Consider the following 17,707-nt stretch of genomic DNA (forward strand, 5'->3'; position numbering starts at 1 on the left):
TTGCATCTGCTGCGCTTGCACGGGAAGGTGCCAGGTGAAGGAGAAGGGCTGTTGGGGGTGATTGAGGAGTGGACCAGGGTGTCACGGAGGGAGCGGTCCCTTCGGAATGCTGAAAGGGGAGGTGAGGGGAAGATGTGTTTGGTGGTGGGATCACGTTGGAGGTGGCGGAAATGGCGTAGGATGATCCGTTGAATGTGGAGGCTGGTGGGAAGAAAGGTGAGGACAAGGGGAACCCTATCGTGGTTCCGAGAGGGAGGGGAAGGGGTGAGAGCAGAAATGCGGGAAATAGAACGGACACGGTCAAGGGCCGTGTCAACCACAGTAGAGGGAAATCCTCAGTTGAGGAAAAAGGAAGACATGTCTGAAGCACTGGTATGGAAGGTGGCATCGTCAGAACAGACGCGGCGGAGACGGAGAAACTGGGAGAATGGAATAGAGTCCTTACAGGAAGCGGGGTGGGAGGAAGTGTAGTCCAGATAGCTGTGGGAGTCGGTGGGCTTGTAGTGGATGTTTGTCGAAAGCCGATCGCCAGAAATGGAGACGGAGAAGTCGAGGAAGGGAAGGGAAGAGTCGGAGATGGACCATGTGACGGTGAGGGAAGGGTGGAAATTGGAAGTAAAGTGAATTAACTTATCTAGTTCAGGGCGAGAGCAGGAAACGGCACCAATACAGTCATCGATGTACCGGAAAAAGAGGTGAGGGAGGGGACCTGAGTAGGACTGGAACAAAGAATGTTCCACATGTCCCATGAACAGACAGGCATAGCTAGGGAACATGCGGGTTCCCTGCCCCCATTTTTCATGCAGTATGATTTTGCCATTCCCATTTGCAACATTTTCACAGTATGTTCTTTCAATTCCTTCCTCCCCTCCGCCCCCCCCCCGTGTCTCTGCACCTGCTTAATATCCGTTACATTTCCAGCTTTTTCCAGTTCTGATGAAGGGTCCCAGACCTGAAACATTAACTCTGTTTCTCTCTCCACGGATGCTGCCTGGCCTGCTGAGTATTTCCAGCATTCTCTCTTGTTATTTCATATTTCCAGCATTCGTAGTATTTTGCTATTCTATATAAATGCAAGTTGTTTTTGTTGTTGATTTCATGATGTAAAATCTCCATACAGGCTAGGCCACTCAGCATTCCTTTGTAGGTTAGCTACTCTCTCGGGGCCTACCCACCACAACCAAGGCAAGAAGGGGCGAACAGCAGGCACGTCCTTGAGTAAAGCTGTTGAAAGTTGTCAGACCCCATATTCTTTTACCTTCCCTCCTTACTACAATGACTTTGAGTGTGTAGCCCTTTTGACAAAAGGAGGTGGAATTTTGAAAAATGCTTGGAACTTGCAATGCAACCACTGTCTAGGTGAAGAGAAATAGTATTCCGGTTACGTACATTTCAAAAATTCCTTCTCATTTCAAAGGTATTGTACCACTCTTCCAGGAGATTTCTTATTCACAAGGGAAGAAGGTTTATTATGCTGCTGTGTTGAGCGGAATGAATGATGTTCCGACTGTTTTATAATTGGTGAGAGGATTCAGTGGTCTGGACTTATCCCTGACCGCCAAACATTGAACAAGTTCCTAAAGAAGGAAAATAATAAGATGGTCAACTATCATTATACAAGCAGTGTGGTCTGAGGGACTGGCTGGCAGCCAGCAACCTAACGGACACATATTTCCACCTAGCCATGTCAATGTCTCTCAAAGTCCTGAGCTTACAGGTAATGAGCAGATGCTACCAATATATGCAGAACTCTCAAATCAGCAGAGGTATCACAGAAATCACAGAAACCCCACAGTGCAGATAGAGGCCATTTCGGCCCATCGAGCCTGCACCGACACATATCCCACCCGATCCCCGTAACCCCTACACATATCCCACCCTATCCCCGTAACCCCACATATTTAATCCCCCTAACACTAAGGGTCAATTTATCATAGCCAATCAACCTAACCCGCACATCTTTGGACTGTGGGAGGAAACCGGAGCACCCGGAGGAAACCCACGCAAACACGGGGAGAATGTGCAAACTCCACACAGACAGTCGCCCGAGGCCGGATTCGAACCCGGGTCCCTGGTGCTGTGAGGCAACAGTGCTAACCACTGTGCCACCGTGTCTGCCCAGTCAGGTACTGGGGGGTCAAATGAGAAACATGGTTTTACTACAAGCAAGATTTGAATGCATATTTTAAAAAAAAGTAAAATAAGTTTTATTGCAATTCTACAGTATCGATGAATAGTGTTCTGTATGTGTCATGTAGCAGCTGGAAGTAGACTGAAAATGTCCTTTCAACATTAGCAGTTGACACTGGGAGCCAAAATTATCTTTGCCAGCGCAGAGAGACTTAGCGGCTGTTCTACCTGTGCCTCCCACCCAAGGTGGATATTAAAATCCTCTGAACGGCAGTGGTAGTGGTGCCCCTTGAAATCTCTCACCCTCAGTAGTTCAGGGATCAGAGTCACAGTGTACTGTATAGATTTGCTTGGAATACAGTATATAGGTAGCCTATATGATTTTCATAGCAGGATGCTGCTGAAGGATCTTAACCAGCTTTGCCAAACTTTGGGTAAAGATGTCTGGGAACGTGTCTACACATTCAGTTCCGATACCTTCTAAACAATGCAGTAGTTTCTAAACTTCCTTGTCTTTAAAGTCCACAGAACCTGCTTCTGCAGTTTCAAAAAGATCCTACACACGTTAGCTTCAATGTATTTCTGAACTTCTCAGATGAGCCGGTTCTATTGTGTGCTCAGTTACAAACAGCTTTCTGTGTAGCAGAGACTTCAGGAGAATAATGTTCTGGTTAATCGACTGCATTTATCTAGCAGTACAACATAATTTGTACAGTCCAGATTGGCATCGTGGAATGACTCCTTGCTCTGTAAACATGGACAAAGGCGCTGAATTCCAGAGGTGAGGTGAGAGTGACTGTCCTTGACATCAAGGCAGCATTTGACCGAGTGTGGCATCAAGGAACCCTTGTAAAGCTGAAGTCAATGGGAATCGGGGGGGAAAACGCTCCACTGGCTGGTGTCATACCTAGCACAAAGGAAGATGGTTGTGTTGGTTGAAGGGCAAGTATCACAGCCCCAGGCCATCGCTGCAGGAGTTCCTCAGGGCAGTGTCCTAGGCCCAACCATCTTCAGCTGCTTCATCAATGACCTTCACTCCAACATAAGGTCAGAAATGGGGATGTTCGCTGATGACTGCACAGTATTCAGTGCCATTCACAACTCCTCAGATAATGAAGTAGTCTGTGCCCACTTGCAACAAGACCTGGACGACGTTTAGCCTTGGGCTGATAAGTGGCAGGCAATGACTATCTCCAATAAGCAAGAGTCTAACCACCTCCCCTTGACATTCAACGGCATTACCATTGCTGAATCCCCCACCATCAACATCCTGGGGGTCACCATTGACCAGAAACTTAACTGGACCAGCCACATAAATACTGTGGCAACAAGAGCAGGTCAGAGGCTAGGTTTTCTGCAGTGTGCGTCTCATCTCCTGACTCCCCAAAGCCTTTCCACCATCTACAAGGCACAATTCAGGAGTGTGATGGAATACTCTCCGCTTGCCTGGATGAGTGCAGCTCCAACAACACTCAAGGAGCTTGACACCATCCAGGACAAAGCAGCCCGCTTGATTGGCACCCCATCCACCACCTTAAACATTCACTCCCTCCACCACCAGCATACTGTGGCTGCATGTGTACCATCTACAATAACAACAGAATATGCTGGAAAAACTCAGTAGGTCAGGCAACATCTGTGGAGAGAAATTTGAGTTGATGTTTCGGGTCGAACCCTTCTTCAAAACTGGAAAGAAATTAGATCGAAGGCAGGGCTGCGATCGGACAAAAGAAGTGAAAGAAACAAAAGAGCTAGACGAGATGGTAATAGGCTGAGATTAGGTGTAAATTGTACTGGCAGGGCATGAGATAGCTGCCAGGTGTGAGAGAGAAACAAAAGGAAAGTGGGGGGGGGGGGGGGAAGGAGTGGAAAAATTACAAGAAAAAATGTGTAATAGGGGCCGAGGTTATGATCTGAAATTGTTGAACTCAATATTGAGTCCGGAAGGCTGCAGAGTGCCTAATCGGAAGATGAGGTGCTGTTCCTCGAGTTTACGTTGAGCTTCCGTGGAACAATACAAGAGGCCAAGGACGGTGAGGTCCGAGTGGGAATGGAGCGGTGAATTAAAATGACAGGCGACCGGAAGCTCAGGGTCACCCTTACGGACTGAACGGAGGTGTTCCGCAAAGCGGTCACCCAATCTGCGTTTGGTCTCCCCAATGTAGAGGAGAACGCATCGTGAGCAGCGAATACAGTATACTAGATTGCGAGAAGTACAAGTAAATCACTGTTTCACCTGGAAGGGGTGTTTGGGGCCCTGGACAGTGGGAAGGGGGGAGGTATAGGGGCAGGTGTTACATCTCCTCCGCTTGCACGGGAAGGTGCCAGGCGAAGGGCTGTTTGGGGTGATAGAGGAGTGGACTAGGGTGTCTCGGAGGGAGCGGTCCCTGCGGAATGCTGAAAGGGGAGGGGAGGGGAAGATACGTTTGGTGGTGGGATTACTTTGGAGGTAGCGGAAATGCCGGAGGATGATCCGTTGAATGTGGAGGCTGGTGGGGTGAAAGGTGAGGACAAGGGGAACCCTATCGTGGTTCCGGGAGGGAGGGAGAGGCAGGGGTGAGGGCAGAAGTGCGGGAGATGGAACTGACATGTCGAGGGCAGTGTCAACCACGGTAGAGGGGAATCCTCGGCTGCGGAAAAAGGAAGACATGTCTGAAGCACTGGTGTGGAAGGTGGCATCGTCGGAGCAGATACGGCGGAGACGGAGAAACTGGGAGAATGGAATAGAGTCCTTACAGGAAGCGGGGTGGGAGGAAGTGTAGTCCAGGTAGCTGTGGGAGTCAGTGGGCTTGTAGTGAATATTGGTCGATAACCTATTCCCAGAGATGGAGACGGAGAAGTCGAGGAAGGGAAGGGAAGAGTCAGAGATGGACCATGTGAGGGAAGGGTGGAAATTGGAGGCAAAGTGAATGAAATTGTCAAGTTCGGGGCGAGAGCAGGAAGCGGCACCGATACAGTCATCAATGTATCGGAAAAAGAGGTGAGGGAGGGGACCCGAGTAGGACTGGAACAAAGATTGTTCCCCATAGCCCACGAAAAGGCAGGCATAGCTAGGACCCATGCGGGTACCCATGGCAACACCTTTGATTTGGAGGAAATGAGTGGAGTTAAAGGAGAAGTTGTTGAATGTGAGAACAAGTTCAGCCAGGCGGAGGAGGGTGGTGGTGGATGGGGACTGGTCGGGCCTCTGTTCAAGGAAGAAGCGGAGCGCCCTCAGGCCATCCGGGTGGGGGATGGAGGTGTAGAGGGATTGTACATCCATGATGAAAAGGAAGCGGTTGGGGCCAGGAAACTGGAAACTGTTAAAGTGGCGGAGGGCGTCCGAAGAGTCGCAGATGTAGGTGGGAAGAGACTGGACAAGGGGAGAAAAGATAGAGTCAAGATAGGAAGAGATAAGTTCGGTGGGGCAAGAACAGGCTGAAACGATGGGTCTACCAGGGCAGTCCTGTTTGTGGATCTTGGGAAGGAGGTAGAAGCGGGCTGTGCGGGGTTGGGGAACTATGAGGTTGGTGGCAGCGGGGGGGAAGATGCACTGCAGCAACTCACCAAGGCTTCTTCGGCAACACCTCCTAAACCCGCGACCTCTTCTACCTAGAAGGACAACGGCAGCAGACGCATGGGAACACCACCACCTCCAAGTTCCCTTCCAACTCACACACCATCCTGACTTAGAAGTATATTGCCGATCTTTCATCGTCGCTAGGTCAAAATCCTGGAACTCCCTACCTAACAGCACTGTGGGAGTACCTTCACCACCTGGACTGCAGCGGTTCAAGAAGGTGGCTCACCACCACCTTCTCAAGTGCAATTAGGGATGGACAATAAATTCTGGCCTTGCCAGTGATACCCATATCCCATAAATGAATAAAAAAAAACTCTTAAGTAGTGGCACCACTAAGAACTATGGCGGAATATCTTCTTTAATAATGCTACACTGTTGAGATCATCAAATACGTTGGGCCACGTAGAACAGTTAATCCTGTACAACTGAGTTGAATGTACATGTAAGTAAGGTGTTAAAGGCCTTAAACATGTAATAAGTGTTGTTGGTAGAAATTGCAGATATCTTGTCAAAATCGACTACGCGAAACTCTTAGGGCTCGATTTTGTCAATGGGAGCTTTTGGAGGCGGGACTCCCACTTTTTGGGTTGTAGTCCCGCCTCCATCGACTTGTGGCCAACCCATGCTATTTTCCCTTGATTGACCTTGTTAAGCCCGCCCAGCGGGCTCAGCAGGCCAATTAAGGGACATCTGGTTACTGGTGACGTCAGCGATTGACATTTCATCTGTCAAGAGCTTTTGACAAATGAAAAATCGCGTTTGACAGCTCTGTGAAGCTGTCAAACACTGACAATCTGTCTTCTAACTTGAATCCTTCTACTCGGACTCAGTTAGAGAGCTCTCCAGACCAGAAAGCAGAGGCTGCAGCTTTTGACAGTTCAGCGGCCATTCTGCTTTCTGTGCCGGTGAGCTGAGGGACTCCCGAGAACTGAAGGAAGGAAGCCTGCAGGAGAAAATAAAGGTAAGTAAAACTTATTAAAACACTTTACACTTACCTCACACACTTACCTCTGCACACATGCACCCATCACTCACCTGCACAACGGACATCTCGACCCCCTCCAACCCCCGCAGACCGACGGTCCGCCTCGCTAACTTGGCGTGGTTCGGAGCCGTCGGACAGCCCACACTTCAAGGCTAAAAATAGGGATTAGGCAAAAAACTGCCTGTTAACTACCTGTTAACAGGCAGTTAATTGGCACTAATCCCCTTCCTGCCCTGGGGAGGCGGCTCCCAGCACAGGTCAGGTACCCGCCTCCTGGGACATTGGCACGGAGGCGGGTTGGGGCGGGATGGGTTCCTGCCCCCCCGATTCTGCAATTTTCCCACCACTCCCACCTCCAAACCCGCCTCCTCGGGGCTTGGAAAATCGAGCCCTTAGTGTCTACAAAACTGGTGTTGCTTATACAGTCCATACATGCAATAAAACATGTATCGGGGAGTAGGAAGACATCCTGATCCTCAATTCATTCATGAACCAATTACTTCACGTGAGCAAAGCTAAGCCAAGTAGGTTAGGCATTGAGGAATGCATTGGGCAATGTACCTCTTGCTTTGTGCATTTACAGTGGAATACTCTGCTCTTTCCAGTAGAATGTCTGCACATCAACTTTTCAAAGTCCTTACATTCCATTGTCGACTCTGTGGATTTCTTCAAATAAAATGCGGCTCACGAGCTAGATGTACCCCCAGCTTTTGTTTACAAAGCTGCTTTTCTAATTTTTTAGTACTGATGTACTTGCCCTCAGCCTGTTTCTAGGAGAAATCAATGCCATTGAGCATAAATAGCAGTGTAACATTCCTCTTTTGTCATATAGTTCCTTGGGGTACACTTTGGCAGAGTATGAAAATATCTGACCTGTGCATCTTGTCTAGGTAAGTACTTTTGTATTGAGTGTGAGCTCTCGAGTAGGGTGTACCTATCTACTGTTACACAGTGAGCATGACCTCTAGAGTAATATACTGTATGAATGACTGATACTTAGAGGTCCTTTGTAGATGAGAACCATATAAATATATGTATAAATTTAAGTGCAGCCATTGACCAACTAATCTTACCCATAATTCCCTGTGGGTATGGAAACACTAAGGCTTGTTCAAAATGCCGCTGCAAGGACAGTCAGAAGCAGTTTTGACTAAGCTCTGACAACAAACAGCCACAGGCTGCGAGTGAAGGTTAAATTGTTAAATAACATATTATAATGCTATGCTTAATTAGAGTTCGCCTAACACTGCTTGTACCAGGGAAGCTAGAAATGAAAGCGATAAGGTAAATTCCGATGGGGTGTAGAATGTATAAACAAGATAATGATGACTATGATGAAGTCGTAGGAAAAGTACTGGAAAAGGTGGGGCCAAGATGCTAACCTTAGTCTGAGTGACAATGGTATTTTGACCATTAGAACCAATTAAAGGTGGTGATTTTGTTAAAGACCATATATGGACACTGGCCAAATGAACGTTTGATAAGATAAGTGTTAAAACCTCAATACTCAAAGAACAACTTCACACAGACCTACTGTGAGAACAAAGGAACAGACTGAAGACGACATCATCTGTGTCCAAGAGGCTCCAGAGACCAAGGGCTGCGAGCTACTCGTTGAACTATCGCCTGTTGTTAAGTATATTACGCTGTAAGCTTAATAAATCTTCATCTATTGCTCAAACATACTGGCTGCTGCCTATTTGTGCCTTGTCCAAGAACTCTGAGAAATCATTAAGATCTTACAATGCATATAAAACACAATCTAACGTTAAAACATTGAAATAAACATGAAAATGCACAGAACAAAAACAAACAATCCTCAAAAAGAACATTAAAAACATTGCGTTTTTACTGGATTATCAAACGGTTTCAATACTCATACATTTTTTTTGCTCCTCAATGTCACCACTGACGTCCAGCACTGTAACCATGGGAACACTTTGAATTTAGACCCATCCTTTTCCATAGTCTCATCAACATCCTTAGAGTTCAAGAGTCACACCTAACTTATCAATATAATGACCAAATCGAGCAGAAACGTATGTAGTACAAGGTCATTCTTCTATTGCTTAATTTCTTCAAATTAAAAAAAAATATTCGCCTCTGCACCTTGCACAGATGGCAGCGCTGACTTTGGTAGCAGTGCTGTAAAGTAAACATGGCAGCGATGCTGCCGTCGGAGGTGCTGGCTGCCTTTTTTGCTCCCCACGGGCAGACTGTGCGTTCAGCTCATCCATAATGGCCAGCATTGCGCTTTACCCATTGCTGCCCTGGATGGACCTTCCCTAGACTTGTGAGCAGAACTGAAGTTAGAACTTGAAGCGTGTGGTTGTTGTTTGTCCATCACGCTTGGTGTTGTGGCATCCATCCCATGATGTAAAAGGGCCATTTGTCACTTGCAACCTCAGGATTTTACAGAACTGTTTCTTATTGTTTTGTTCTATAAAGAGAGTATAAAATAAGCACTAAAAGTAAAACCCTAAAATCAATTATATAACTAGAATACTGTTGCTAGTGTTACACAATATTTAAATGGACATGACTGAACGTATTAAAATTTTGCCATTCCTCTTTTATGCAGTCAGGCACACTCCTCAGATAATGAAGCAGTCCATGCCCGCATGCAACAAGACCTGAATGACATTCAGGCTTGGGCTGATAAGTGACATGTAACATTCATGCCACACAAGTGCCATGCAATGACTATCTCCAACAAGCGAGAGTCTAACCACCGCCCCTTGACATTCAACGGCATTACTATCGCTGAATCCCCCACTATCAACATCCTGGGGGTCACCATTGACCAGAAACTTAATTGGACCAGCCACATAAATACTGTCGCAACAAGAGCAGGTCAGAGGCTAGGTATTCTGCGGCGAGTGTCTCATCTCCCGACTTCCTAAAGCCTTTCCACCATCTACAAGGCACAAGTAAGGAGTGTGATTGAATACTCTCCATTTGCCTAGATGAGTGCAGCTCCAACAATACTCAAGAAGCTCAACATCATCCAGGACAAAGCAGCCCACTTGATTGGCACCCCATCCACCACCTTAAACATTCACTCCCACCACCACCAGCATACCGTGGCTGCAGTGTGTACCATCTACAAGATGCACTGCAGCAACTCGCCAAGGCTTCTTCGGCAGCACCTCCCAAACCCGCGACCTCTACCACCTGGAAGGACAAGGGCCACAGGTGCATGGGAACACCACCACCTCCAAGTTCTCCTCCCAAGTCACACACCATCCTGAATTGGAAGTATATCGCCGTTCCTTCGTCGCTGGGTCAAAATCCTGCAACTCCTTACCTAACAGCACTGTGGGAGTACCTTCACCACACGGACAGCAACGGTTTAAGAAGGCGGCTCACTACCACCTTCTCAAGGGCAATTAGGGATGGGCAATAAATGCTGGCCTTGCCAGCGACGCACAGATCCCATGACCGAATTTAAAAAAAAATTCAGACATCATACAGCACTGGAAACAATATGGTACTTGTCCTGATTTTACCTGCCAAGAGCTAAATCTAATTTTTCTTGTCTGGTAAAATACATAGCCCAATATTGTAAAGCTCCACATTGCAGCCCTGAAGATGCTCCCCAGAGACAACAGGTTGAAATTTCTCACTTTAGCAATCATTGCATTGGCTGTAAACTTTAGCTTGAGTGAAGTTTTACCCTTTAGCAGCAGTAACATAAAGCAAACTTATTAAATCATTAGTTAACGTTAGATTGGCACCTCAGAGTTTCATTTGATTACACCAGGTACCAGCGGGAATGGTCAGCTTTATTCTCTTGCATGTTTTACTTATGGTTATTTGCCTTTCTCAGCAGATTAAATAAACTGAAGTGCCCAGGAGCGTAGTCTCTAAATATTTACCCTATAGTCTGTTGATAGGAGTGGGTTCAGTGGGCTGAGTGACTTTTTGTTTATTTCTCATTCCATACTTTGTGATGCTTTTATCTCCTTCCATATAAACCTTTAGGTGTTTTTATTTAATAATATCCTGTTATTCAGAGATTCCGCTCTCAGCACAAAATCTCATTCAATGGGAATGCATAGAAGAAATGGACACAGAGACCAGAGCCCGATTCATGCGCTCCTGATCTTCTAGTTATTAATTTTAATGAAAACCGGGAGGGGGGATGCTGACCTCAGCATCTGATTGTCCAATCGACTCATTTGTCAAGTGAGACTCCATGCCAGGAGTGGAGTCTCCAAATATTTACCCTAAAACGTGCTGTGAGGAGTGGGGTCAGTGGGCTGAGTGACTTTTTGGCTTTTTCTCATTCTATATTTTGTGACATTTTGGTTTAATTCCTCTTCTGCATTAGAAAGGAAATAGGTTTTCAGCATTTTTGGATTTCAGTAATGAAAGCCTGAGGTTGGCGATGTGATGGGAAGCCTGAATCACAAATGTTTTATATCGTAACTACAGATTTTCCTGACCCGGATACCAATGAAGTGAATCTCACGACCCTGAGGTACGACAGGCCATGGCCCAACATGCAGCTGTTCAAAAGGAAATGTATTTACTGGTTCACAAACATGTCACAAACACAAGTGCTGGATGTTGTCCAAATGTTCTGTGAGTGCCCTCTCATGGTAGGTTTTCACTAAATTACCGTTTAATATTTTTAATATAAAAGTAATCCTGTCAGAAAGAGATTCACATTTGCTTACATTAATAGAAGCTGTCACCGTTTTAGGTTTTTATGCTAGGTATTTTCTCGAGTTCTCTGTCACTGATCACTTTGTAAGCAGACTTTGCGACACCTACGATCTGGAGCGTACCATATTCCACCCGATATCTAGGTAAACAATTGCAAGACTGAGAACCTTTACTCTATACACCAGCTACTGGAACGTATTGTGTGCCGCCACACGAACCCTCTCTCTTCAAAAAGCAGACTGAATATACACCCTCTCCGTGAGACTCGGGCTCTAAACCAATAGAATAAAGAACGTTATGAAATATGGAGTTCTGAACGTTGAAGTGGAAGGCTGGGTAAGGTATGTAAGGGTTTCTGGGCACTACTCAAACTCTTTAAGCATGCTGGAATTGTGAGCAGTGAACAGAGGTTTGTGTTAGAGAAGGTAGGATAAGCTCCATGACGTAATAAAACTCACTACGCACTTGGTTTGAGCATAAAGCAAGGCTTTAATCAACTTGTTTCAGAACATGGAGGTCTAGTTGTACTTCACTAGTTCCTTGTCTTACAAAATGTCCCTGGAAGGCTGGGGCTGATGCCCGAGTATTTATACTCCTTGGACGGCACCACCAGCTGGCCGTCCAGCGTTATTTCATGAGTAGTTTCTTGATGAATGATGAGATTTATAACATTCTTCCTGCCTAAAAGATTTGGAAGTCCGACGACTTCCTCTTAGCGGATCAGGCGGACCACGAATAGCCGCAATCTTTTAGATTTTTGTTTATGGCTAGAAGGCACGTCTCCCCGGACCGTGTCTTGGTCCCTGGGCCGCTTGATCCGTACCGGTGGATCGTCAGGGCCCGTGTTGCTCTGATCGACGCAAGAGGCTGGGGAGATTGTGACTCTGGGTGCAGGTCCCCACAGGTGCAGAACTGGCTTCATCCTGTTGGATAGCCAGGGATTGACCGGCGTCCTGGCCTCGGGTGGCCATCCCACGGGGAGCGCTCAGCTCCCCGAGTGGATCCGATGGGGCAGCTGGCAGATCTCGCGATGCCCCAGGTAGGGTGTCATCTTCGGGGGAGTGCAGAGTGTCGGCATCATCCCCGTGGGTCCCTCTATTGGTTGGGTCCATGGAACCGGCCGGACAGGGAGCCAGGTCCTGGAGCAAAACTGTGGACTCCCGGCCATCTGGGCACCGCACATACGCGTACGTGGGGTTGACATCCGTGAGTTCTACCTCATCGACGAGAAGATCAGTTTTAGATGATCAGACGAATCTTCGGAGCAGCACGGGGCCGGGAGCTGCCAACCATGACGGTAGAGACGTCCCATGGGTGGAGCGACGCTGGAAGCTGAAGAATTGCTCATGAGGTGTGACATTGGTAGACATAGAAAGAAGAGACCTGATGGAATGCAACACGTCAGGGAGCATAGTTTCCCACTGCTGGTCTGGTAGGTTGCATGACCTCAGCGCAAGACGAACAGCGTTCCAAATGATAGCATTGTATCTCTCAACCTGTCCGTTACCGATGGGATGGTACGGTGTCGTTTTACTTGTGGCGATTCCCCGTTGGGAGAGATAACTTTTCAGTTCGCTTGACATGAAGGAGGGACCCCGATCAGAGTGGATGAAATTGGCCGTACCGCAAAGGGAAAAGACTTGATCAAGGCATTTGATCACTGTGGAAGTAAGCATATTGGGACAGGGGAAAGCAAAGGGAAAGCGTGAATATTCGTCCACCATAGTCAGTAAGTAGGTGTTTTGCGTTGAGGAGGGCAATGGCCCTTTAAAGTCAATGCTGAGTCACTGCATAGGCTGCATAGTGTGTATGAGCGAGCCATCCGATGGACGGAAGAATTGCGGTTTTAATTCCGCACAAATTCTACAGAAGGAGCACGTTCTTTTCACATCTTCCGTAGAAAATGGGAGATTTTTAAATCGCACAAAGTGCAACATACAGGTAACGCCAGGATGGCATAAGTCAGTATGAAGATCCGCCAGAGTCGAAGTTGACATAGAAGAGCAGAATGCCTGCGTGAGGGTATCCGGGGCCACATTCTCTTTGCCGGGTCGATAATGTATGGTGTATCCAAAGGCGGCCAATTCCATCCTCCAGAGTTGTATTTTGTTATTCTTGATCTTAGTGCATTTCCGGTTATCCAGCATAAAGGCCACGGAGCGCTGATCGGTTATAAGTGTGAAATGGCGACGAGCGAGAAAATGACTCCATTTACGTACCACTTCGATGATGGCCGTAGTCTCCTTCTCGACAGGAGGATAATGGAGCTTGCTACCCTGCAAAGTTCTGGACAGAAATGCAATGGGTCAACCACCTTGATTCAAGGTAGCAGAGATCGCCACATCCGATGCATCGCACTCGACCACGAAAGGAAGATTTTCATCAATGGAATGAAGCGTGGCTTTTTACAGTTGTCGCTTGAGGAGGTTGAAAGCTGAAATAGTCGTTGCCTCCAATGGAAATGACTTTGCGTGAAGCAGTGGCTGGATCTTGTCGGAGAAGTGGGGTATCCATTTCGCATAATAGGCGAACATGCTGAGTGCCCGACGAAGAGAGCCGAGACTCGTAGGGGGAGGGAGCTCCTGAAGCGGACGAAGTCGCTCCGGATCCGGTTTGATGACACCATTGCCCACCCAGTAGCCAAGGATGTTGACTGATGGTACTGATTTCACAGATTTGGACTCATTTAAGGTTAAGCTGCGACGACGGAGAACGTCAAAAAATTTCTGGAGGTTGGCATCATGCTCCTTCTGGTCATGACCAGCAATGGTGATGTTATCCAGATATGGAAAAGTGTCCGTTAAGTTCTCCTGTTTGACTAGGCTATCCATTGCCCATTGAAAGACGGCCACCCCATTGGTGACCCCAAACGGAAGGCGACAAAACTGGTAAAGCCGACCATTGGCCTCAAAGGCTGTATACTTCTTGTCAGAGTCCTTTAACGGCACTTGATGATATGCGCTCTTTAAATCAAAAGTTGAAAATACCTTGTAGTTGGCAAGGTTATTGACCATGTCATCGATGCTTGGTAGTGGGTAGGCATCCAAGTCGGTATACTGGTTAATAGTTTGCGAGTAATCGATGCAAAGACGTTTCTTGTGTTGCTTCAGAGGATTTTTAACAACGACGACTTGAGCCCGCCAGGAAGATGAACATGGCTCAATGATACCGTCAGCTAGAAGGCGAGAGATTTGTGTCTCGATAAAGGATCGATCATCTTGGCTGAAACGTCGTAATTTAGTGACTATGGGCTTACATCGGGGGGAAAGATTGGCAAACCAGGAGGGCTCGTCGAATGAAGCCGCCGAAAGCGCACAAAACAGTACTTTGGAAATAGTAAGCTCCGGCTTTGACCCTCCAAACTCGAAAGTGAGTCTTTTGTGTTGTTTCTGGAAATCCTGTCCCAGGAGCACATCACTGCATAGGTTCTTGAGCACCCCGAGCCGGGTGGAGAAATAAGTGCGGCCATTGAGAATAAGGTCGACAAGACAAAAGCCAGAAGAATTGGTGGTCAGTGTCGTCAGAGCCATTGCAATTTCCCTGTCCGAGGGGTAAATACGCAGTTTTAACTTACTAACAGCCCGCTCACTAATGAAGCTGTCAGAGCTGCATGAGTTGATTAGTGCACTCAAAATGTGTCCATTTACCGAAACCTTCGTGGCTGCATGGGACAGACTTTGGGGAAAAACAGCTGTGATGGGAGGAGGGGCAGTTTTACCCTTGACAGCTGTAACCTTAGTAGTGGCTCTTGGGGGAGGAGCAGTTTTATAGATAGTAGCTGCAAAACTAACAGGAGCTCTCGACCGGTATACCTTAGAAAAGTGGCCTTTCTTACTAACAGCGGCTCTTGACTGGCATACCTTAGAAAAGTGACCTTTCTTGCTGCAATGATTGCAGGTCGCGTTACGAGCAGGACAAAATTTCCTATAATGGAACGCACCTCCACAGAAGAAACACTTCCTTCCAGATTGCCAAGATGCCGCTAGGGCGGGGTCGTCATCAGTGTAGGTTTCTAGGGTAGGGTTGTCATCAGCCGGGCTGGAGTCGTCATCCGTGAGGGCTTCCGCCCGAGGCCTATCGAAAGAGTCACTAAAAGTGATTGCAGCAGCCCGTGCACGTGGTGAAAGATAGGTGTCTGCATTCCTCTTTGCTAAGTCCAAAGAACATGTCTGGTCATAGGCAACCTGTAACTTGAGGGTTTTATTCTCCAACAGACGCTGACGTATGAAGGGAGACGCAATCCCATTAATAAAGGAATCACGAATTAACTCCTCCTGGTACTGCTCAGCTGTAACAGCTTTAAGATTACAATCCTTGCTGAGCCTGTGAAGTTTCTGAAGGAATTCATCAAGTGATTCCCCAGGTTGTTGTTGAGTTGTGGCCAGTAGATGCCAAGCAAAAATTTCATTTGGGGACTTGACATATAGCTGCTGTAGTATTTGGATAGCGGCGTCATAGTCTACACAGTCTTCAATATAATCAAACACATGAGGGGATACATAATTAGCAAGTATCTCTAATTTATCAGGAACATTTTCACCACACACCCTGAGGAAGTTGGTGAAAGTACAATACCAGTGTTTCCATACCTTAGCAGCTGTAAGTAAATTCGGGTCCAGGTCGAGACGGGCGGGTCTGAGTAGTTTCTCCATGATGGATCGATTACTTGTCTGAGTTCCCTTCTACGGTTCGAGTCGTAGCTGGCTATTCCCAAAATCACCCAAAGCGTGGAGTCGATATCAAGTTGATTAAATTGACGTAATAAAACTCACTACGCACTTGGTTTGAGTATAAAGCAAGGCTTTAATCAACTTGTTTCAGAACATGGAGGTCTAGTTGTACTTCACTAGTTCCTTGTCTTACAAAATGTCCCTGGAAAGCTGGGGCCGATGCCCGAGTATTTATACTCCTTGGACGGCACCACCAGCTGGCCGTCCAGCGTTATTTCACAAGTAGTTTCTTGATGAATGATGAGATTTATAACACTCCATAAATGGGGATATGCTGTGGATTGGCATCAATTTAACAGTTAGATCATAAACCTCATGCCCACACATGTCCAAATTGTTACATACCCACTCAGAGAGGCTGAGTATAAGAGGTTAAAATTCTTAAGAATGGCACCCACCTGGTGGTGACTTCAGCTTCAGAGGAGGTCTGGATCTTAAAGTTCATGCATTTTTAGAGGAGGATATTCACCTGGAGTCTGTCCTCCCCATAAAGCATTCCACCAGTACTCATACACATCCTGCCCTTTTAAAATTCCCAGAAAATGCTAGCAAGGGCCATAAACATCCCATAATAGAATTAAGATTCTTAGTCTGAAGGCAGCTCTGCTCTTATCTGAAGCTACCCAGGCTTGCTTGAACTCTCCCTGTTATGAGGCAGCTGCAAACTCCTGGAGCACCTGATACATCACTAGTATGTACGCCACAGGGGTCAGATTTCACAGCCCACACTGGTACATTTTCTGTTGACTCTAAATCTGCATAGAATACAAATGCAAGATAATGTGGAACTTGTAAAAGACCTTGGTTCGGCTGCAGTTGGTGTGTAAAGTTTTGGGCACCACATTATGGGATGGGTGTAAGCAATGAAAAAGGGGCAGTTAGACTCACTAGAACTACTTCCTCTGGTTGTGGAGTCGGTGACAAGGGGTCATCAATTTAAAATTGTCACAGAGAGGGAGGTTAAGAGAAATGTCTTTGCACAGAGGGTTGTAGGAGCATGGAATACTTTGCCACAGTGAGTGTTGAGGCAGAGACCATTACAGTATATCTTTTAAAGGAAAATTACATAAATATTTGAAGTAGAGGAAGACACAGGGCTATGCAGAGAGTGGGACAGTGGGAATTGCGTTGGATTGCTTTAGCAAAGAGCTAGTACAGACATGATGGGTCAAATAGCCTCCTATAATGTAAACTTCTATGGTTCCATGGATGGCACTCGGAATAAAGGCTTACAATTGTTAAGAGGGTTTTGAGAAGTTAAGGCTTTTTCACCAGAATTGAGTAGTTAAAAGGTGACCTGATAGAGGTCTTCAGGCTTATGAAAGATTATAAGAAGGGTTAAAGGTGATAGATAGTTTCCATTGGTCATCAAAATGGAAGCAAGGGAACACTTATTTAACAGAATCTCAAAAAGTATTAGAGTTTAAAGAAACATTATTTAAAAAATTCTATTTATAGCGTGCATTTCAAGTCCTGAGAACATCCTAAAGTAGTTCACAGCCAATGAACTAGTTTTGAAATGTAGTCACTGTTATATGGGAAAATGCTGCAGCTGAGAATGGTTAGAATGTGGAATTTTCTACCAGAAACTGTTGTTGAAGCAGAGTACGTAGATTGATTGATAAAGCA

The sequence above is a fragment of the Somniosus microcephalus genome, chromosome 9 (genome assembly GCF_052327205.1).
Source record: "Somniosus microcephalus isolate GS21.2 chromosome 9, FLI_Smic_1.0, whole genome shotgun sequence".
NCBI classification, from domain to species: Eukaryota; Metazoa; Chordata; class Chondrichthyes; order Squaliformes; family Somniosidae; genus Somniosus; species Somniosus microcephalus.